Raw genomic sequence first — 25,220 nt, forward strand, 5'->3', positions numbered from 1 at the left:
TTATAATGGATATATAATAAAAAAAAAATTAAAGTAAAATTTAAATTAAAACAAAAAAAAATGCAAATGTAAAATGTAATTTAGGACATTATAAAATTTGCAATTTACAAAATACTTGTGGTACTTTTATGCTTATATACTTATGCTTTTAATAAAATAAAAATATGATAAAAAATAATCAAATAATAAATTAAAATCAAATTTGTTTTTATTAATGTTTAATTGTTTTAAACATTAAAGTTACAAAAAAAATTATATATATATATATATATATATATATATATATATATATATATATATATATATATATATATATATATATATATATATATATATATATATATATATATATATATATATATATATATATGAATAGTTTAGTTATTTAAAAGATCATAAAAAAGTTACAAAATACTTGGTTTAGGTATGTTCATGCTTATTAGACTTTGTTATTAGCAACATGATGAGCCAAATTCTTTTGGATTTAACTCTAAATCCAAAATCAGTTTATGTTGCTCCCTTAGAAAAGTTCAGCCTATGCAGATTGTAGACATTCAGTATTCAATTCAATACACTAAGCAGAGCTCTCAAAAATGTGTTTTTAACAAACAGGTTACAGACAGGGAAGCAGAGCCCAAGAAGCCCAAAGGCTCATATTAAGAAATGTTCTGCTCTATGAACAGAGCACATAATGCTGTCTCTGAATTATTAATTAGCAGACAACAAGGAGTCGAGTTGCTGGGAAATATCTGAGGAAAGGTCGACTCAGGGTCTCACCAGGAGAGAGACACCTGTTCTCTCTCCAGACTCGGGTCGCCAGCGTGAGGAATATCCCTCCTTCATGAATAGCGCATCTAAAATGTTGAGCCAACGCTCCCAAAAGCCACTGGATTTTCAGTGGAATACATAATTACCTCTCTAACAGAGCAAACTGCAAGCATTCGAACTGCTCAACCTTCTCTGGGAATTCAGTGGAATACAAAGACGTGGAACTAATGCAGTGTTTGGGAAGTGAAACTCGCTTGCCAAGTTAGAAACTGCTCTTAATGTAGAGCGGTACTCTTTTTTTTTTACCTAGAACACTAGCTATTTGTAGCTATTACAAAAGAATTATATTTAAGGGGAAAACAGCTTGGAATGGTGAAGTAGTTTAGCTTCACAAGCTAGCATATGAAGCTAACTATATGCTATTTGAAACAATGCAAGGGAAAACCTGAAAAGGGGAAATAAACTACAAACTAAAAAAAATACGCTAACTGTGCTATTAGAAATAATGTTTTTCAAGAGAGAACCAAGGTAAAACGGTGCAATTGTTAGCTAAACGACAAGCTAACACAAGCAGCTAACTATATGTTATAAAAAATGCTATTTAAAAGAGAAATAATGAAAGGGGAAAGCGTTAGCTAAGCAACAAGCTAAAAATGTAACTTTTTGTTATTAGCTACTTAAGAAGAAACAATATGTAGGCCTAAATATAAGTAGTTAACTGCATCAAAAGCAAACAAATTCAGCTAGCTACATGCTAAAAACATATACAGGCTACGAAACAAGGGGGACACAACCTGAAAAGAGGAAATATAGTTAGCTAAACTACAAGCTAACAAAAATCTGCTAAGTATGCTATTAGAAACAATGTTTTTCAAGAGAGAAACAACCTAAAAGGTGCTAACTACAAGCTAACCAAAAGCAACTAAATATTTGCAATTAGACAAAGCTATTAAGAAGGTAAAAAACTGAAAATGTGAAATAGTTAGCTAAGCAAGCTAACAAAAGCAGCTAACTAGCTATTTAAGAGGAAACAACATGTAAAAGGGAAGTAGTTAACTACATCAAAAGCTAACTAAAACCAAGCTAGCTATATGTTATTCGAAAAAAATGCAATTTAAGGGGGAAAACACCTGACAAGGTGAAATTGTTAACTAACAAAATCCAGCTATTTGTCTTTAGAAAAAAAATGCTAATTAAAAGAGAAACGCCTGAAAAGGGAAGTATTTAGCTAAACAACAAGCTAACAAAACATATTTGCTATTAGAAATATTGCTATTAAGTAGTTAGCTACACAAGGTAACAAAAAGCTAGGGAAAGCAGTTCGCGACAAAGTTGTTAGCTGTATAATGTGCTTAGCTATATGTTATTACAAAGAATGCTAAGTGTGAAACACATGAGAAAAAGATGAAATAATGCTTTTCAACCCCTTAACGTTAGCTAAAACAAGATGGGGAAGATACTACAAGCTAACAAAAAGTAGGCTACCTTGATGTTTCTAAAAAAAATTGAATAATAGCCTATTTGTTACAAAAAAAAAACAATTCATAAGAAAATTAAATACATATATAACAGTATTAAATTTTCCTTTTCTACAAAATGTAACACAATCCAAGTAGGCCTACTAGAGACTTGTTAGCACTTAGCTGCATCACTGTTTTTATTTAGCTAGTCCTACTCCCGAACACTGAAGTAATGTCAAACAAAGACTGTGAAAACATAATTATGGCTTTTCAACATCATTCCTTCAACCATACACCACAGGCTAAGTGCAAAATATAATGTTAGGCACTTTGCCATAGCACCTCCTTTATCTTTATCAAATCATCTTTCTTGCTCTCATGATAAAGTGCTGAGATCAGGTGAGGCTAGGCAGAATGATCCGGCCTCTCACATCCAACATAACACCTGACATCCATCAAAACGCAGCAGAAAAGGTGAAAATAATGCTCCCGACCCCTTTCCATTAGCTAACAGAAGGCTACTTTGAAAATGCAGCTCGCAAATACCGGTGTGTGATATGGTTTTGAAAACCCATGTGTGACTAACGTCGCTTAAAAATGCAGATTAATTTAGTTAACTGCTATTAATTATTAGTTAATTTTTTTGGCGCATTTTGCTAATTAGTCCTATAAAGGGGTATAACAGTTCACGTATTCATACTGAAAATGTTCAGTATGAGTATTTCGGTTCGGTACACATGTATATGGAACAAATACAGCATTGTTTTAACCACTGCATGAGTGAAACGTCATTGGAAACATCCAGTTTTATATTTTTACTTTAAATAAGAAACCTTTTTAAAATTATGTCAATTTTTTTGTCTGGAAATTCAAACAATAAATGCCGTTTTGATGCTCTTTGATGTGGTGCGACAGATCGCTGTATATACGTCACAGTTCAAACGGCAGCGCGATCATCCCTTCCTCTTTACTAATAGTTTTAACATGAAATAATCATGAATGAACATCTCATGCCTCATTTAATCACTCAATAAGACGTCAATAAAACAGCTTGTTAACAAAATGTAAAAATTTACTTCACGCAAGTATTTAGTGTCCATAGCTTGTTAGTTCGCAGAGAATAGTATAGAGAAGAAAATTAGCAAAATATAAACTACATACTCATATTTTACTTTACTTGTTAGTGATGTCTTAATTGAGTAATGTATGTTTAAATAAATCTGTTATGAAGCAAGTTATGACAGACACTGTGTAAATAAATATATTTCAACAACAAATAGAAATTTTATAATTTAGAAGTTAATTTAGCTAAAAACTGCATACAATTTTTAAGCTGAGTGCTGATTATTATATTTAAAAATAAACAGTAATTAAATTTAAGTTTGGGCTCTGTTGTTAATTGAAACCTTATAGTAATGTAAATTAGTTAAAAATAGTTTAGAGCATAAGCCGAGGTAGATTTTAATTATAACTGAATTTATTTAAAAAAAGAGAAATTTGTTCAGTAAACCACTGTTTAATAAAAAAGCAATTATGTTTAGTTTTTTCCCCCCTGCTGTACCGAAGCCATACCGAACCGTGACGTCAAATCTGAGGGTACGTAACGAGCCATCACGTTTGTGTATCATTATACCCTTAGTCCTATATAATACCAGCAAAGGGGGTTTAGATACAAGGATCTCTATGAAGTACCAAAACATAAATTTTGGACTGGTTAGCGTGGGCCATACTGGAATATTCTCCAACTACACCATACGGTTTCATAAAGCATCTTTCTCCATCGACAGCTGTTCAAAAGTAACCAAGCATTCTAAATAATACAATTTCCTGCAAGCAACAGATGCATAATTCTTCATCATATTATAGTAGATGTATCACCAGTGGCCTGTTGCATTCCGGATAGTCAAATGGTGTATATCTTGCACCTCTGAATGAATGGGAATGCTAACAGACAGCTTTCTCCAGGTATTATAGACCTCCCTGTGAAGAACACACTTGAATATAGCCTGAAGACGTCCAGAAGATGTACTGCTCCACACTACACAGAAAGAGAAGAATGAGCTTTTTCTCACAGGCACAGACTGTCAATAGCTGAGTCTTTCTCACTTTCTCTCTCTCTCAAGAGTGCCAGGAGGGCTGCTATCCATCAAACCCTCGAATCGTACAACACAGCGAACGAGCAAAAATGCAACATGATGTATGACCCTCTCTCTGGTCACTTCTTAAAGACCAAACATCACCCCGTCAAAGCAGTGGAGTGTTTTGTAGTTTAGCCGTGCAGCAAATGTGCGCGCATTGCACGTCAGAAAATCTGGATCAAGCCTCTAACAGACTCAAACGCCTCAGTGGATTTGTCAGTCAGATCCATGAAGTTCACAACAAGAGGTCAAGAACAGCAAACACAACGTCAATTGGCAGAGCCAACAGACCTAGACGCAGTCACCAATAGCTGTTATTTCAAACAAACAATGCATCAACTTGACGCTTCCGACTCCCTGTAAATTTCAAAAGGCTTGTTATTTTTTTCACGATGACTGATTGTGTTGTTTGAGCTTGTTAATTAGATGATGACCCACAGTGTAATTACTTCACGCCGCTTTTACTTGGGGAATAGATGCGACTGAACCATCCCTGAGCTTGTGCTCCAGCTGTGTTGCTGTGAAATCCGCTGATGAGGAACTTCAACATATGGAAGCACCCCAAAGTGTACTGTGTGATCTTTCATTAGTGCCCGTGCTTGTTCGTAACTATAATCAGGGCAATTTGCTACTTTTCAGAACATGGGTGCTCAATTTATTGAGAAACCATATCCCTGTTCAGATCAAAGTCAGATGGTGTTTTTTATTTTTTTTCAGAAACCAGGAACCGTTTTCTTTCACCTTCACACTAATGCACATCTATGGCCGCAAATCAATGGGGCTTGAATTATGAATCCCCTCGAGGCGTCATTGCGTTCGGAACACAGTGAAGAGGAAAGTGCAATCGGCCTTTAAGACCGCAGGAAGCACACTGACCACAGCGAGGTATGATAAGAGGAAGGTAAGGAAGATTTATTGTGCCGTACCACTGCTTGCATTGCTTGTAAAGGTTTGGGCTCAGCTTGGCGCGTCTTACTGGGGGTTTGGTGGGTGTCTAGAGACTCTACCGTTGAGTCCAATCCATCGCTCTGACTGATGGATGGCGCCGTTGTGTGCACCTGAAACCTGTCACAACAAGGGTAACGATGTCACCACCTGCATATTTCACAGCAGCATTAAACCACCAATGACCTTCGACTAAACCAAGGGAGGGGGTGTAACCCGAAGCATGTGTGTGGACTCTGGGGCCAGTCATGTGACTTTTGGAATGTCCCTTTTACCGGTACTGTAAGGTGGAGCACTTTTTTTCTTTCATCCTTTGCCTTCTACAGAAAAAAGGTTTTTATCCCAGCTAAAAAAAAAATCTTAAAGCCACCCTAAACTGGTTTGCTGATCTTAGCCAGTTAAAGCTGGTCTAGATGATCTCCCAGCCTGATTGCCCCAAAATCCCTCTAAAACTAGCAAATCAGACCAGAATTGAAGGACCAGCAGGTTTTGAGTTTAGGCTCATCTAGATGGTCTCCCAACCTGATTATTCAAAAAGCCCTCTATAATTACCAAATCAGTCCAGATTGAAGGACCAGCAAACCTGTTTAGGCTGGTCTAGATGGTCTACCAGCCTGATTGCCCCAAAAGCCCTCTAAAATTAGCAAATCAGACCAGAATTGAAGGACCAGCAGGTTTTGAGTTTAGGCTCATCTAGATGGTTTCCCAGCCTGATTGTTCAAAAAGTCCTCTATAATTACCAAATCAGTCCAGATTGTAGTACCAGCAAACCTGTTTAGATTAGTCTACATGGTCTCCAAGCCTAGTCGCTCAAACACCCGCTAAAACTAGCAAATCAGACCATGCAAAAGGACCAACAAACTAGTTTCAGCCGGTCTAGATGGTCTCTCAGCCTGATTGCTGCAAAAAACATCAAACTAGCAAATCAGAACAGCATCAAAGACCTCCAAACCAGTTTAGGCTGGTGTAGATGTTCTTGCAGTCTAACTGCTCCAAAAGCCATATAAAACTAGCAAATCAGACCAGGGTGAAGGACTATTAAACCAGTTTAGGCTGGTCTAGATGGTCTCCCAGTCTTGTTAGCTGCTGTTTTGTTGGCGGGCCAAGTGGTCTGCCAACCTGACCTCCCCCAAAACCCCTCTAAAACTAGAAAATCAGAACAGGCTGAACCAGTTTGCATGGGTTTGGTCATTTTATTTAGTTTTTTTACAACAGGATTGTTAAGTAATGATGTGAATGCATTTATTTTCTAATTCTTCTATGGTTTTTGTCACTTTTACATGCAAATAGTGTAAAAAGCCACTTGGATACAGTCAATTACTGTAAAAAATACTTAATTCTGTTGTCAAATATACGGTTTTAACATGTGTTGGTTGGACAAGATGACCTTTGACATCAGGGTAAGATGTTTGTCTTGTATCTTATGCCTGTCCATTTAACAATATCTGCAGAATATGATTAGAACATGGACGTAATTTAATATATTTGGCTTACTCGCAGGCAAATGGAACAATCTGCAATTCTTTCTGATCAGTGTGGCTAAAACATCCCAGCCCAGAATCGATATGAGCGTCATACAGCAGCAATCAGAAAAGCACTTTGTCCTGCACTTGTGCCCCATGAATGGAATTATTGATCTACACCAAAGAGCATCGACACAGTGACCGACCGAAGCCTCTACTAACTGCAGCACTCGCATATAGTACACGAACGGTCAAGCGAAGGACAGACTATGGGAAAAAACACAAAACAACCCACAAATGAGTTTGTTTCTACTATACAGCTGTCAGACCTCTGTCATGTGTGTCATGTGTTCTCGTCTCTTGTGTACATATTTGGTTTGTTTCCTGTCCTTGTTTAGTGTAATTATTAGTTGATTCTTGTCCAGCTGTGTTTGTCTCATTATGTGTGATTATCCTGTGTATACTCGTTACTCCCTGGTGTTCTTGTCTGTGTCAGCCTTGCCTTGTCTTGCCCTGCCTGGTCAGCATTAAAGACTATTTTGAGTTACATCATCATCTGCGTATTCCTGGATCCTCCTCATGTGTGCACCATGACAACAGCAAAGAAATTAAATGGAGAGCTAATGGAAATTTATGTCTTCTGCTTAGATGGCTCCCCTGAGACAAAATGCCCCGGTAATCTCACATGTATCTCATCTAGAGTTTCAGAAGGGATATCAACAAAGTGTTCAGCTATACAATGAATAGTCTGCAATCAAAAGTACTCAAATATTTAAACGGTCTCATTTTTCTCGTTTAGGAGAAACATCTGAGACAAAACTATTGAGAATTATCAAATTTATTAAAGTCAACACTCGCAAGTATTAAGACTTAAAGTCACTTTCCTTCCATAATGTGTCGTATTTACAATGTTTTAAAAAAGGTTTTACAAATAAATTGTGTATAATAAGCAATTATTGACAAACATAAAATTGAATAAATTTAAAATAAAATTAATTAAAATAAAATAATTTAATATTCAATATTCAAATATATTAATCAATTAAACCATTTAATGTTTACTTTCTTTGCAACAAGGAATAAAAGCCACAGAAATTATTAAAACTATATAAATAAAAAAATTAAAATAACAGCTAGAAACTAACAACAAATATGTTCTGATGGGTTTTGATTGTGCAACATCATGCAACATTTTGCGACAGACAAATTACTTGTTGCATGGCACCTGATGAGAACATAGTGTCCTGAGCTTTGAAAGAGCAAGGTTCCTCCAGGTGGTCACAGTGACCTTGAGGGAATCTTCTAGAAAGCGCCCAGGCCGTGAGAGATGGCAGATCAGCTTGAAGACACTAAAAGCAGCTAAAGCCGCTGGAGTGGGTTTGATGTACGGCCGGCCGTTTGATGGGGGGAGCTCAGAATGGATTGCCTCTCGGCTTTTATAAACAACCATAAATTAGGACAAATTTGTCAAACGAGAAGAGACACAGTGAGTATGGAGTCAAGGCTCGGAGCAGCACAAATAAAAGAGTATCACAACATCTCATCCATTACGCTGTCAGACGAGCGCCGCAGGTGGCGTCTCATGACAATATGCAGATATACGGCTGATGATAACAGGCCTGCTGATTTACTGTGACCACAGAGACGTTGACGAGCACCTGCTTTACCCAAACAACCGCAGGGAACGACGCGACAACATCTCCATCAAAACTCATCCAAGAAATCTCTGTGATTTGACAGAAATGTCACGATTGCCTCGTGATGCTGACACTGAGCTGTTTAGTGGCTCATTATAGTACTACGATGAAAACAAAACTAGATTGTCATGTTGCTAAGCGGTTCCTTAAATGTTCTAAGAGTTGCTATGATATGTGCTTGTTGCTATTTGGTTGCTAGGGAGTTTTAGGGTGTTCTAAGAACTGCTATGCAGAGTTGCTCTGTGGTTTCTAGGGGTTTCTAAGTTGCTATGGTAACACTAAGATGTTCAAAGAGTCGCTATTAAGTTGTTAAGCTGCTTGCAGAGTTGCTATGTGGTTACTTGGGAGTTGCTAGGTGCTTGATGAGTTTCTATGCTGTTACTAGGTGTTTGAAGCGTTTATGTTGTTACTAGGTTGTTGCTTGGTGTTTGAAGAGTTTCTATGCAGCTGCTATTCTTTTAAAGAGATTTTATTCTGTTACTAGCTGGTTAAGTTGTTAGAAGAGTTGCTATGTGGTTTCTAGGGAGTTGCTAGGCATTTGCTTGGGTGTTCTAAGAATTGCTATGCAGAGTTGCTCTGGGGTTACTAGGGGATTGCTTAAGTGTTCTAAGAGTCGCTATGCAGTTGCTAGTGTAGCAGAGGCCAGCGGGTAAGTGCTGTGCAGGTTAAACCTCACTCGCCGATCTCAAGTGGCGCTCTAGCGACAGATGCTAGAGGCCGTGGCTTTTAATCTCCTTGTTAGAGTGCCCGCCTCCGACGCCGGAGACCGCGGTTCGAATCCCGCTTGGAGCGGGGCGAGCAGGACCGCGACACTAGGGTGTTACTAGGTGTTTGAAGAGTTTCTATGTTGTTACTAAGGGGTTGCTAGGTGTTTGACGAGTTATGTTGCTACTAGGGTGTTGCTGGGTGGCACAAATCCAAAGTCCCTCAAAAGCACAAAAGCTGTAACACACTTAAGGTTGGAGATTTATTTAAACCTGTGCCGTAGCCACAGAACTGCTTTGCGTATTTCTCGGCAAACTTGCGTAATACAGTGGGGCCTCATGAATATTCAGCAGGGTTTCTGAGGTTGGTAATTGCTCACCAGAACTGAGGATAAAAACAGTGATAGCAGAGAGCAGATCTGGCTTACAGAGGAACGCTCAGCGGGAGACCAGAACAGACAAATCGGGCCAGTTCATAATCAGGGACTGTCAAACAAACACTTCAGACTGAAATACACTTGCGTTTATCTACAACATAATTAAGATTTCGCATCGACGAGGCTTCTGAAGCCGAGGAATCGCTAGATCGCTTTCTACGGTGGCCGAGGGAGCTCAATGCGCTGCAACTTCAGAAAACACATGCAAATAGAAAAAGCAACAGCAAATCAAGAAAACGTCTTGATCAGTGTGACAGCAGGTGGTGCAAATGCTCACAACACAAACAAATAAAGAAACACACTGCAAATGCTCCCAATACAACCAAATACATTTTATTTGTAGTGCGTTTCTTTGTTTGGTTGTGTTGTGAGCATTTGCAGCGTGTGCATTGTAAAATTGAGGAAGTTGTTTTCTTAATTTGCAGGTGTTTTATCTATTTGCCGCACGTTGAGCTCTCTCGGCCACCGTAGCTTTCCCATTCGTTGCACCATCCAATTTCCCCGGGTTTTGATGGGGACTCGTTAAAATGAAAGGTTCCAGAAGGTTTCGGATCTCCAGCGAGGGAGATGACAAGCCAGTGAGCCCTGAAAGAGAATCAAACTCTAGAGAGATCTGCAAATAGATGCGAGGGGAAGGAGACGAAGAGAGGAAGTCATGAGAGGAAACGATATGCCAAAGAAAACTGGAGGTGCTATGTGCTTACTAGAGTGTTGCTAGGTAGCTGCAACTTGCCCAAATCAAAAGACACTAAAAAGCACGAAATTCTAATCAAAACATCATGTACAGCTGCATTTAATTGGAGCAGCACCTAAATCACATACAAGAAGATGAATGAAATCAGCTGAACCTTTGGTGGAAAGCTCGGCTTAACAAAATCACAATGTAGCATCAGCACATGAATTAAACACTATTAAACACAGCGTTTCCTCTGGAGTGAACGTGCAGCACTTAGCCACTAGCAATAATGCAGCGTGTCTTTGTCACTTCCTCTCTGCCACCAAACGCATTAGCTTCAAATGGATCTGATCGTCTAAACATCCTGAGACAGTCAGCAGAAAGCTAACATCGACGAAACAGAAGAGCACTGTGAGACGAGCCTCAGACGCTCTGCTAAAGGCTTTTTTAGGCCACTGTAATCCATCAAATCTCCTTTATTAATGCGATCATATCACACAAAACCGGAATTTGCATGTCTCTGCGCTCGGTCTTATACAGATCGAACTGAAATCAACATGGTGATGATGTCACAAGCTCATTAACATAACCGCATAATTACATTACATTACAAGCCTTTTCACGCCATTCTTATTTCCATAATGCCAAAAGCATGCTAGTTAAACTATTTTAATGACAGACATGAAAAGGTTTAATAATTGAATATTAATTATTTGGATTTCTATAAATATTTAATCTAAGAAATAATACCAATACACTTATGTAAGCATTTCCATTTAAAATTCAATATATTTATATACTATCATGATGAAAAGACTAGTACGATTTAATTTAATCAATGTTGACAATAAACAATAATTAAAGGCTTTATTTTCTTTATGAAAAAATACACAAAATTAAAAAATATAAATACAAAATATCTATAAAAAAGAAAACAAATAACAATTGAAGGCTTCATTTTCTTTATGAAAAATACAGATATGAAAATAAAATAGATCAAACTAAAACAAACAATTAAAATCTTTATTTTCTTCATGAAAAAAAAATATACATGAAATAGAAAAAATAAATAAAAATAATAAATTATTCATTTTATTTCTGAAAAAAAAAATTAAAAACTGGAAAAATAAATTATAATATAGATAATATATTATATATAGTTTTTAATACACTTGCAACTGTGAGTTTACGCATCTGTACTGTGGCGTCAAATACGTTGTTTCTTCAGGGAGGTTTTGTCTGATCTGAAGGAACGAGTGTGCCGTTGACTCATCTGGCCGTTTCCCAAATCTGGCCTGCAGCGCATCTGAAACCTGAACCAGGAACCAGAGAGCGGCCAAATTCCTCACATTCCTCCCGAAATACACTGGAAACCACTTTCACGCCAGATCTGTGCGAGTGAAACAGTGCCATTAACCTGCTGATAACCTCCACACTTGATGAAAATCACTGCTTTTTGCATTTTGAGTTTTTGGTTTGTTAAAAGAATCCAGTATTGGTTTTGTACTTGCATTAATTTGCTAATGAAACCAGAGGAAAGACAATCAATACAGTCACGTAATCAATGTGTCTGGTGTCTGAGGAATTGAAAGCATCTCTGTAGGGCTTTATCTGTGACTCAGAGCTATGTTGACTCATTAGAAGCTAAAGGAGTAAACGGTTAATAGAGCAGGAACCGAATTAGCAGAAACAGAGAGAGTGAAAATGTGGAAAGAATCAAAGCCGCTAATGTCATTTTGTATGCTAGTGATCAAAGGGTTAATCAAGAAACCTGTAAAAACGTGTCCACATCATATGTCATGACAAAAAGAAAAAAATTCCTCATCAATAAATAAATAAAAATTCAAAACGTCTATACACAGATAAAATCAAATATATATATATATAAAAATAAACAAATAAATAACAACAATCAAAAAATATATTTATTATGTATCAACAGTAAGAATAGTAAATATATATATATATATATATATATATATATATATATATATATATATATATATATATATATATATATATATATATATTAATGAAAATATATAAAAAATAAAATATAAAAATAAATAAGAAATAAAAACTCAAATATGAAAAATACAAAATCAAAATCTAATATATTACATTAGTTTTGTAAATAATATATTAAGCAAATGATATAAAAATACTATTTTTTACACATTATGCATCACCAATAAGAAAAGTAAGAAATAATAAAAAAATATATATAAAGCATTCTACTGAAATTCTATGACAATTTGGGGGAGAAATTTACAATAATAAAATAAATTAAATGATATAAAAATAATTACATAATTAATAAAATTAAATAAATTAAATTAGAAAATAAAGACATTTTTATTTATTTATAAATATATGAATAAAGAAAAAACGAAAGAGTATAAATAAGTAAACAAACAAACAAATGTAGCATTTCTATATTAAACAGGTATTTTCTTGGGGTGAAATACGATTTGGACATGTTTTCATGAAATTCATCCTCTTAAGATTTGAATTGGGTCTCGCGGTCAAACCCTGAACACATGCTGAGCGTTGTGTGTTGAATCTCTGTGTGTGTATACAGACGTCTGGAGCTCAGACTAAGCAGATGCTGAGACGAGACGGGGATTGTAAGGTGCAGAGCGGCTCGACTGATTCCTCCAGCGGAAACATTATGGGAGGATGACAGTGAGGCAAATCTCCCTGATCAATAACCGCTGATGTCCATCCCACCTGTCATCCCCCGCGACTCCTTCATTTCTCTCATTTTGACTCCTGACACAAACAACACCAGCTGAAGCTGTTATGAAATGTTTTATTTTCTCAGTGAGTGACAGGAGATGCTTGACCTCCAGAAATGAAGACAGGCAGCTTCAAGAGGTCAAAGAGGTCAACTATTTACATTTTTATGCTTTTAATATGAGATTTACTTAATGAACTTAAATAGTAAACTGTAGAAAATGGTCATTTAATTACTGTTAAATTATAAAATACATTTATAAATATTTTTATAAAATAATTATAAATAAATACAAATTAAAATGACATTAAATTATTTTAAAAAGTCATGTTTGTCATTAAACTAAAAAGGTTAAATAGTACTAATTTGTTATATTTACTTAATATAGCACATTTTTATTAATTATTATACATACAATATATATATAATAAATTATATAAGACTATAAATGATATTAATAATTGTGTGTGTGTGTATGTGTATATATATATATATATTCTTACATATTTCATTATTATGAACTATATACAATAAATTATAAGACTATACAATATTAATAGTATTAGTATTAATTTATATAAATAACTATAGAAATGTTATTTTTATATTTTTCATTAAGACGTATAACATTTAAATGTATGCATTTTATAAATATAGTGCATGGTTATATTTATTTATCAATATTAAATATTTCAGAAATCTATTTTTATATTTGCATATATTTCAGACATATTTATATTAACAATTTAATATAAATAGACAATTTATATTAAATGCATTTATATTATATTTGCAGTGAAACATATAATACATTCTAAATAATTGTCTATATAGTTAAAATAATTTTTATATTTTCACTACAATTAAAAATGTGCAATTCATAATTGTATTACATATTTATTATATTTATTAAAAATTTAATAGATACGTATATTTTAATGATTTTATTTAATTAATTAAATTATATAATATATACATTGGAATATTATATAATTTTATTTACCAAAAACATTTTTTTAATTTTCATTAAAATGGATATGCATTTTCTAAATATATTACATAATATATTAAATATTTAATACATATTTTATATAACATGTTTTAATTTAATCAATATTAAATAAGACATTAATATACATTTTTTATTGTTTTACTAATATATATAAGTAAAACAATAAAAAATGTATATTAATATGTAAATGTATGTGTGTATGTATGTATATATAAATGTGTGTACGTATGTATATATATACATATATATATATAAATGTGTGTATGTATATATATATATATATATATATATATATATATATATATATATATATATATATATATATACATACACACAAATTTTTAACACAGTGATATTAATTCAATAGAAGGAACCTCTATGGTGGAACAGGCCCGAATGACAATTTTAAATGTGGACACAGACATTAAAAGGTTTTAAAACAAGCTACTTCTCATGCTAGGTTAGTTTTATGTTAGATAATACTTTATCTAAAATCTCCCACAACAAAAACTCTAATGCTTTAAACGAGTGAGACACCTAAGCCTTCATCATTGCCCCACCGCAGAAGCCCGGTCGCGCATCCCATATGGCATCTGATCGGATTATCCCACAGCAGACCAATAAAGATGTAAAGAGTGCATGAATCTGCTGGAGTCCATTCTGTCTGCTTTCATTCAATTATACATGAGTGCGGATGAATCATTCATGGATATTATGTCAGCAGACGAAAACTGCAGACGACAACTGTGGAGAACAAACGAAGGCGGTGTTCCTCTGTTTGTCCAGATGCATTAACCTCAGGAGACCTCCACGGGAGGATGATCTCAGCGCTGAAATGTCGAGGTGACCTTCGAGGTTTACGCATTTGCTAAGTGCTCGGCGTGAACGCAGGTCGCTCCGTATCATCCGTCTATCCGTCTCCTACTGACCCAGTGTCCAACTGACCTTTAGCGTGAGACACAAACCCATTAAACGCAGACGCTGGGCTGTCATCGCTACGGCCTGCGGCTTTTCAACACATACGCTCTCTGAAGGCTGTCGAAAACAACGCTTAATGTTAGCTTTAGTGCTGGAAAACACAAAAAAAATCAATAAAAGCATCTATTTGATCTTTGGATTCTGATTTCTCAGTGGTTTGTATGGGAAAAATGAACATTTATCAAAATAGCGACTTTATACAGAACTTAAACGCAACACGGCGTAAAAACGGACGCTATTTATTTATTAGTAAAATTGCATTCTTGGTCTTGTTGTGAATAAGTCCCTGCTATGTTATATTCCTTTCATTAGAATGCAGCTATTTCCATCTCTAAAATGACTTTCCTTTTCTGATGACATCATCAAGCCCTGTTTTTTTAAAACTCCGCCTCCAAACCACCTGCCGTATACTTTACACACACATCAACTGCGGATAGACAAAATCGAGTACTTTTTCTCATTGAAGTTCCTGTTTTATGAGAATACATTGTTTTACAAAGTAAAATGTCTTGTGTACGTCGTTTAAAGAATCTGAATTTGCATACTACACATACTTTGCAGTATGCTAAATTAATATTAGTGCATAAATCATTGTACATGGTAAAACAGTATATATATGACATGTTATTTTAAATAATACAAAACAAAACAAAAAATGTTTGCCTTTCATTAAAATATAGGGCTGCACGATAAATCACATGCAAATGTCACGCGCATCTCGTCAGTAAAGCCGGTTCTGTGATTAGTAGTTAATCTCCAAGGCGATTCATCTGCGATTATGAATGCAATATTGCGTAGCTTGTCAGTGAACTACGGCCCTGTGTATTAAATGCTGCTCCATCTGAAAGCACATGATGGAGATTAACTACTAATCACAGAACCGGCTTTACTGACGAAATGCACATGACGATCGCATGCGATTTATCATGCAGCCCTAATTAAAACGCATCTTTTTCCACCTCTGAAACGACTTTCCTTTCATGATGACATCATCAAGCCCTCGTTTTGACTCAACACCTTAAACGACCTGCCATAAACTTTACATACGCTTCTAACCACCCAATCAACAGCGGATTAGCAAAGTCAAGTATTTTTGTCACTGAAGATCATTTTTCACAAAAATAGCCTGTTATTTTAAATGGGTTGTGAATGTCGTTTAAGGAATCTGCATACTATCCTCACTTTCCAGTATGTATTTTTAACTTCACGCCTAAAGCCACCTTCCTCATTGAAGATCCTGTTTCGTGGAATTTTATGACGTAAAATGGGTTGTGAACATAAGGGAATCTGAATTCAGATGCAAAATTGATATTAGTTCATAAATAATTGTATGCTGTTAAAGTAGCAAGGATCCAAGATACTATTTTAAACAGGGCAAAACAAAAATTAAATGTTTGCCTTTCTTTACTTTTTCCGCCTCTAAAACAACTTTTCATGTCTGACGAAATGATCAAGCCCTCATTTTTAACTCCGCCCCTAAAACCACCTGCCATATACTATACACACAAAATCCAGTCCCGCCCCATATTTTTTTCCCCATTTCGCAAAATGTTAAGAAGTAAAATTGCCAGGATAATTAGTCCCCTCCTCCTCGTCTTGTTGACCCTCACACTACAGATGAACTGGGATCCGCCTGAAGCCAGATTCCCAACACTCTTTCTCCATCTCGTCTGACATGGCGGCCCATCATTCTTTTATGTGCAGCTGTGCGAGCGCAGGTACACATCAAACCCATTAAAGTGTCGAGCTCCAACACATAAAGGCTGAAGCTTTCCTGGAAACACTAAATTCTGCTACGAATAAGCGGGAGGTCCGAGCATAGGTTACTGTCAGCTTGTACTAATGTAAAAGCACCCTCTGCAAATACACTGCTAGCAAATATATAGTCACATACTGTGTCCGCTGTAAAATTGATGAACGCACTCTGAACTTTCACCAGTGTACTTCAATGAGAGAACTTCTCAAACACTTACAGCGAACAAGCAAAGCAAGCATTTGCATCTTGTAGGCAGTTAGAATAGTGAACACTAGCTGTGTTACAAAGCCTAGTGCTGTCCACGCCCTACATAGGCAGCTGCCTCATAAGGCAACAACAGACTTGGAGCACTGAAAATAAAATTATACAATAAAATAATATAAAATAAAACCAAAATAATTTTTTAGATCTTCTAAATGCATTTAAAAAAAAAGAAGAAAATTTAGAAATCTCATTTAAAAAATAAATAATAATAGTAATAATAAATTAACAAATTTAGATCCTCTAATTGTATAAAAATAAAAGAATTCGGTCTCATTTCAAAAGTACATAAAATGATAAATTAACATAAAATGTAAAAAAAAAAAAAAAAATGTACTAATAAAATATAAATAAACTAAAATGATTTATAAATTCTAATCGTATAAAAACTCAATTTTTTTTTAGATATTTTGTTTCAAAAGTATATAAATATAAAATAATAATGAACAATAAAATCTATACACAAAATGATTTAGAATCTCTAATTGTATAAAATAAAATTTAGATAAATATTAATAATATAAAATATAAATTAATATCATGATAAACAAATAATATAAATCCCTAACTGTATAAAAGATCAATTAAAATAAAATGTTGATGTCCCTAAAGTATAAAAATATAAACAAATCTAAAATAACAAAAATAAAAATATAATTAAATTGTACATTTGTTTCTAAAGTTTTGTAGCTTTTTTCTAAAATAATTCAGGGAAAAACAATAAATCGTCAATTAATTCTTTAGCACAGTAACAACATGAATCGACAAGTTTGCATACGGTCATCAATACAGTCCATGTTTTGCCTTTTAACTACAACTAGCTAGCTAGTTATCATAGATCTAACCAAATATATTGAATATTCTGTCTAGTCAACAATTTCCATAAAACTTGGCGTGGAGGTGCTTGAGAAACGTGACTAAAATCAGTCGCTTTTAATGGAGTTCTGTGTTAGCACAATGCTAAGCTAATGCCGCAAAATCTCGAACATGCGTGAAAATACACAGAGAGCACAAATACTGGCTAAACATATATGGTAAATGGAAGTAAAACATTGAAAATATAACATTTTGAGGCCTGAAGAGTACATAAAAACATTCTGCTGTATGCTATCGCGTGTGTGCTAATATTTAACAAAGCTACGCCTGACAAAACGAGCTGAGTGTGGGTTAAAACACACGTGTGGATGCGTGTGTATTGTTTCACGGCCCATAATCCTCTCTGCCTGGTCATTAAGTGTGTATTTTACAGCCGGTTCTGTCACGGATTGGTTGCGGGAAAGCGTGGCTCTTAAAGAGCTTGTGAAAAGCGCTCATCCTTATCAGCTCCAGCACTCCAGGCTCCTCTGCGACACGCGATCCGTCACGACACAACGAGGCCTGCTGGGATACGGCGCTCCTCAACGCATCCAGATATTCCAGTGTTCGCTGAATGAAATCACTCACACACTCCGACTTCAAGACAGAAACTGCAAACTCACAACAAAACAGCTCTTCTGAGAAATCTTCAAGGCTAAAGCGACAGCTCAACATACTCGAGTATGCCACATTCTGTCTGAAAACGAACAGGTAATATCTTGATAAAGTAGTGCTTATAGCTCTCCGTTAAACTGTGCAACACATTATAATTTCTTTGTAATTTATTAATAAAATATATCAAACAATCAAATAATCAAATTAAAATTTCATTTCAGAAAAAAAAAAAAAATCAATTTAAAATATGAATTTTAGAAAATTAATTACCTGGAAGTTAATTGAAAATGATTTTAAACAATTAACAAAAAAATAAGTTACTGGATCTTAAAGTAGACATATGGTTGTCAATATAGTAAATGTTCTGCTTTTCAACTACTACTAGCTAATTGCATACTTTAATATATTGAATATTTTGCTTAAGGATGGATGGATGACTGACTAAATTAATAAATAACTCTGGAAAAATTAATCATCAGTTTTGTTACGTCAAAGAAAAAATATGAATGTTCAGGCAAAAACGATACATTTATTTATTGGATGGATTAATAAATAGCTGCTTGAATTTTCAGTTTTTTTTTTTAAATAATCATTTTTGAGATAATAAATAAATAAATAAATAAATAAATAGAAGCTCATAAAAATAAAATTAAAGGAAAAAGTTAAAAATAAAGTAAAAAAAAAAACAAAAAAAAACTGTCAGTTTTCTAAGTCAAAAAAAAAAAAAAAAAAAGTACAACCATCCTACTAAATATGTAAAAAATATATATAATGAAATATGAGAAGAGTAGATATACATAAAATGCAAATAAATAGTACCTATTTGAATTATATAATTTATATGTATTTGTTTATATTTTATTTTATTGTAAAATACAAATTGTGTAATTGCTACTCATCATTATAGTCAGTTTGGTTACGTCACCAGTTCGAGTTTAGCCCCCTAACAAGTGCAGTTAACGTGTAAGTGTGACATATCAGTGCTAGCGGAGGCTGTTGTAGAAGTGGCCTGATCAATCCGGCAGCGCACTGGAGCAATAGCGGCCCATGGGACTCGCTGCGTAAATAACACAATGTCCATTCATGCAGCAACGACGAGCGTTTTCATACATAAGGAATGACAGGTACTTATCCCACTTCACTGCCGGGAGAACTAGATCAAGAGACAAATCCGACTTCTTCATTCACCGCCGGGCCTAAACACAAAAGCACTTGATTCCTCTCGCACCCGCAGCCTAGAAATGGACTGAGATGCCCTGCAGGGAAGCCGAACTAGCTCCTCGGGCGGAAGACAACAAACGGTGAGCTGGCCTCATCAGCCCAATCAAGCTACAGCGGAAACCAACGGCAGGGAAATCCAAGCACAGCGTCAAAACGGAGGAGTTGTGCGCTAGGACATCTTTAGATAGAGTTTGAGCCAACAAAACCCTCCATTTGGAGACTTTTAGAAACACATTTCTTAAAACTGAGATGGTTTATGACTAGTGTGTGTGAGCAAATACATATTTAGGTAGAGCTTTGAGGACAGATTTACCAAAAGTCTGCCAAAAACCTCCACTGAGGCCATTTAGATGTACATTTTAGATGATTGTGGATCATTTGAGCCTCCATTTTGAGACATAGATGCCATTTAGATATACATTTATTTTAAAAAACAATGATTTTTGATAATTTGTAATCTGTAAATGTAATCCAACAAAAACCTCCATTTGGAGACACTGAGGACATTTAGATATACCTTTATCAAAAAAGATGAATTTTAATAATTTGACCCCAAAAATCTGTCAAAAGCTCCTTTTTGAGACATAAAAAAGCCATTTAGACAAATTTTATCAGTAATTTGTCAAATTAATCTGACAAAAAACTCCATTATGAGACTTTGAGGACATATACATTTACAATATACATTTATGAAAATAAAGATAATTTAAGGCTTTTAGAGAAATCTGTCAGCTCCTCCATTTTGAGGCACTGAGGCCATTTAGACATACATTAAAAAGAGATTTTTGATATCTTGAGCCCATGAAAAGACACAGTTTTGAGACACTGAGGACATTTAGATGTACATATATTAAAACAGAGATGATTTTTGAACGGTGTGTGAATTAGAAAAAAAGAAACAGACTAAAACCTCTATTTTCAGACATCAAGGACATTAAGATTTAAAACCAAAATTTTAATCATTTGAGCCAACAAAATCAGAAAAAAACCTTGGTTTTGTGACACTGAGGACGTTTAAATATATATTTATTAAAACAGAGATGATTTTTTGACTAGCCTGTGTGAGTATGATGTCAGATTTATCAAAAATAAAAAAACAAATCTGACAGAAACTCAATTTTGAGACACTGATGCCATACAGATGTACAAATATTAAAATAGATGATTTTCGACTAGCGTGAGTTAGTACACATTTAGAGGACAAATTTGTTTGAGAAATGAGCAAAAACCTCCGTTTGGAGACATCGAGGACATATAGGTGTGCATTTATCAAAAAAAGAGATGATTTTTGGATAGTTTAAGCCAATACAATCTTACAAAATCCTCCTTTTTGAAGAAATTTAGAAACACAAGACAATCTTTGACTAGTGTGTGATCTTGTAGTTTGCTTATAATAGGCAAAATCTGTCAAAAACCTTCTTGGAGACATTGAAGACATTCATTCCTGAAACAAAAACGCAAAACAATCATCCTAATTTATTCAAATCTGTCATGAGGTTATGATGTAAAGAAGGTGTGGCCTTGAATTACTCCACTGGCAAGCCTCGTTTTATGCAAATCCAGCACAGGATGCACTGAAGACCACACCGCACCGAGACAGCAAAACACAAAATCCACCCGTCATGAAATATTAATAAAGCCAACAGCCGCTCGCCCGGTGTAAGAACCGAAAACACCCTGAACTCCAATCTCACTCTGATTCATACAAATATATTACATATTCAAGAGAAAAAGCAAAAGTTCAGTCCACGAGAGCCCATATTCTGTGTTTCCATCAATGTCTTCGGTGGCTTTAATTTCACTATTTAGTGCATCCACAATAAAGCACAATGCATTAACATGCTAATTCGCAACAAAAAATTGTGCATTAAGCTATTCTATGTGCATGAGAACCATCATAAAAAACATGCCTATATACACAGAGCACCAGTTTTGGAGCATGCAATTGATTTCTAAAATGACTGATGTTCATAAATCATTCATAAAATGCAAGCACGCGCAGTTTTCTTAGTTTTGGGATGAAATCGTCAACTAAAACCTCTCCAGACTCTATCAACATGTTGATTTTAATAACGGAGTCTGCTGAAATTGCTGAAATTGAGTGTTGCTCACTAGTTTCCAGCAGGTGGGTATTTCTGGACCGAATCTCGGAGGATCGCATCGCTCAAACAGAGCCGGCATCAGTTTGCAAGTACAAATCAGGTGCATAACCAGACTTTCATTATAAATGCGCTTGAAATCAGATATGCGAGGTTGGCACGGCGCACGGTGGCATCAATTCTCATTTTACACAAGCGGGGCTTTGGGAGCCTGTGGGCGGGATGACTGTCCCACGGATGAAGCTGGTGGATAACACCCCTCGCCCCCCCCCAAAAAACGCGAAAACCGGCTGTAAAGTCTTGAAACGCCTCAAAAATGAGTTTATTCCTAATGCGCAAAACGCGTCTGGAGCGCAAACTGCGCGCAGGGCACCACCTTCTCCGAGCGCGTGCAGTTCTCCAGACGCTCTTCGTCTGAAGTGCATGTTTTATTCCCACCCGTTCCTGACATTAGAATAAAGTGATTAACTGCTCTTACCTTGTTTTAACGAGCGCGTTCCTGTGTTCTCCGTGATTCTGCACGCGCAAAACCTCCTTACATCTTCGTGCGCATCGCGCCAAGGAATAAAGAACGGTAATAATCCAAGGAGAGAGCAGATCCAAGGCGATAGAGAGAGAGCTCCGGGCGCGCACGGCGGCGAATAGCGGTTTAAATCCCCCGGATAGCGCTGCGTCTCGCTCGGCGCGTCTGATTTCAAGCTCCGCTCCGGAGAAACCACAGCTGTGCGCGCTGAAGAGAGCTCGAGGGTGACGTCATGGACACGCCCACCCACCGCGATCTCTAGCTTGCTCTCCAGCTTGCTCTACCTTTCTCTCTCTCGCTCGGGCTCCGCCCCTGCTTTAAAAGACGCTCGCGTAGGCTCCGCCCCTTTCAATAACGCGCTGGCTGAAGCCACGCCTCTTTTTAGAATAATCTGAAGAGATGAATCGCGTGAAGAAATGTGGATTTGGATATTTCTCCTCAAATTTTCATTCAATTAAATTAAATTATTATTATATTTTTTTGCTTGCTGGTAAATGCAACTATTCTCAAAAAGTATTCCCTTTGGATATTTATTAATACATTCATACAATTTAATTCAATTAAATATTTATTAGTACAGTAACAAAAAACATATTTTTTTATTAAAATCTGCATAAAGGCAATATGGTTAATAGCATATACGATTTAACATAATTATCTGAATAATTTATTTTATTGATTATTAGTTTTTTACATTACAGTAATGAGAATGAGATTTGATTAAAGTAATACAAATAGAATTATAATGTAAAGGAATTGTAAAAATGCTATTTTAATGTAGGGCTGGTATCGTTTTTAATGCTATTTTTATGCTATTTTTAATGCAAAAAAATGCTACAGCAAATCATATTAACTTGTTAAACTTTACATATTTATTGTAAATAAAAATGATGATAATAGATTTAAAAGCACATTACATGTCATCGTTGTGCAAAATACTGCAAAAACTGATTTATTAATAAAATAAAATATTAATACAATAACAAAAATAATTATCTCTGGGCATAATATACATGTTTTTAACTGAAAACAGCATAAATGAAAGACAATACATTTACAATTTAAATAATATTAATATAATTATTCAATGTTTAAATAATTAATGTTAATAGAGTAGTAAAAATGATTCTTTCTGGGCATTTTTTAAATTAAAATCAGCATCAATGAAAGACAAAATGTAAATAATATTAATAATTTAACATTTAACTAATTAATTAAATTTATTTTAATACAGTAATACAAAAATCTTTCTGGACATATTTTTATATATTGCTTCACTAAAATCAGCATGAAGAATGACAATGAAGTTGTGATTTAAATAATATTAATTTAATTAGTAAACATTTAAATAAATAATTTATATTATTTTGATGCAGTAATAAAAATCATTTCTAAAACTCAAATAATTATACAACTATTTAACATTAATTTGTAAAAAAAAAAAAATAGTTTAATCTATTAATCTATTTAATAGCACACTATATGTAATTTGTGTGTAAAACACTTAAAAAATAGTCTGTACTTTCGTTTTCTGTTTTCTTAAAAATATTTTTTTCTTTTCTTTTTTTTGATATTAGGGTGAAATATGACATTTTCTCTATTTTCTCTCGTCATGTAGCACCAATGTCAACAATTGTTTTATTAAAAGAAATAAAAAGATTTATTAAAAGCCATATTTTACTAATTTTATAGGTTTTATGGCCGAGGATGCATTGTTACACGACTGGATTCAGTCTGGAGCTGGTAAAGGAAGACAGGACTGGACGAGTCACCAAAGTTTTGGCGTACCAGCCCGTGTCCTCCTGACTTTTAATAACTTTTCAGCCTTTGCTTCTTCTGGTTGATACATACTGTATACCTATGCCACACGTGTGGGCTGCCGCACATGCTGATCGGCTTTGGCATGAGAGCCAAACTTAGCCTGAGCGGAGGCCAGTCGGCACCAGAACGCGTTGGCAACCAGAAACGTCTTCTGGAGCTCGAATCCTCCACAGCAGTCACAAAAAACCTGCCATTTTGCCAACTGTTACACAACACGCGCTTCCGTTTTAGGCTGATTTCATGATTCATTTACACTTTTGAAAGGGATACCCTGAAGGCTTCTCCTTCTCTTTACAATTAAATCTCTTGTCCTTCCTTTTTACTGATCTGTCACAAAGCGGCTACGGTTTGCAGGTTCATCGCTCTGATTTAACAATACAATTTTGGGGAGTCTGAGGTGACTGGAATAAAAGATAAAAACAAGCAGTTCCTGACAGTTCTGCATTCATTAGATTAAGTGTGCTTATGTGTATAGAACTTTTTTTCCACAAAATCAAGTCATAATTAAAAATCGAAGCCACAATTATAACAAAGTCAACATTATGAGATAAAGAGACAATTATGAGAAAAAATGTTGAAATTGTGACAAAGACAATTATGAGATAAAAAGACAAAATTATGATTTTAAAAGGCAAAATTATTACATACTAAGCCACAATTATAACAAATTTGAAATTATGAGATGAAGTCATAATTATGAGATAAAAATGCAAAATTATGATTTTAAATGGCAAAATTATGACAGTCAAAATTTAGAGATAAAGTCAAAATTATGCCACAAGTCAAAATCATGACATCCTAAGTCATAATTATGACAAAGTCGACATCATGAGATAAAAAGACATAATTATGAGATAAAACATTAAAATGATGAGATAGTAAGTCATAATTATGAGATAGTCAAAATTGTCAGACGAAACGTAAAAAGTTATGACATACTAAGCCACAATTATGACAAAGTTGAAATTATGAGATAAAAAGTCAGATTCATGACTTTAAAAGGCAAAATGATGACATAAATTCAATTTAGTATGTCATAATTATGACTTAAGAA

The 25,220-nt window shown here is 34.8% G+C and overlaps 1 protein-coding gene across 1 annotated transcript in view; it reads right to left on the reverse strand.

Moving 5' to 3' along the window:
- Positions 1 to 22,333, reverse strand: part of LOC306875449 (receptor-type tyrosine-protein phosphatase S-like) — a 208,696-nt gene extending 186,363 nt beyond the window's left edge. The window contains exon 1 of the mRNA XM_079426008.1: positions 22,301 to 22,333. The gene's annotated coding sequence lies outside the window, so the exon portion shown is untranslated. The remainder of the gene's footprint in view (positions 1 to 22,300) is intronic.
- Positions 22,334 to 25,220: the final 2,887 nt, after the last annotated feature.

The sequence above is a fragment of the Barbus barbus genome (genome assembly GCF_936440315.1).
Source record: "Barbus barbus genome assembly, chromosome: 9".
Lineage (NCBI taxonomy): Eukaryota > Metazoa > Chordata > Actinopteri > Cypriniformes > Cyprinidae > Barbus > Barbus barbus.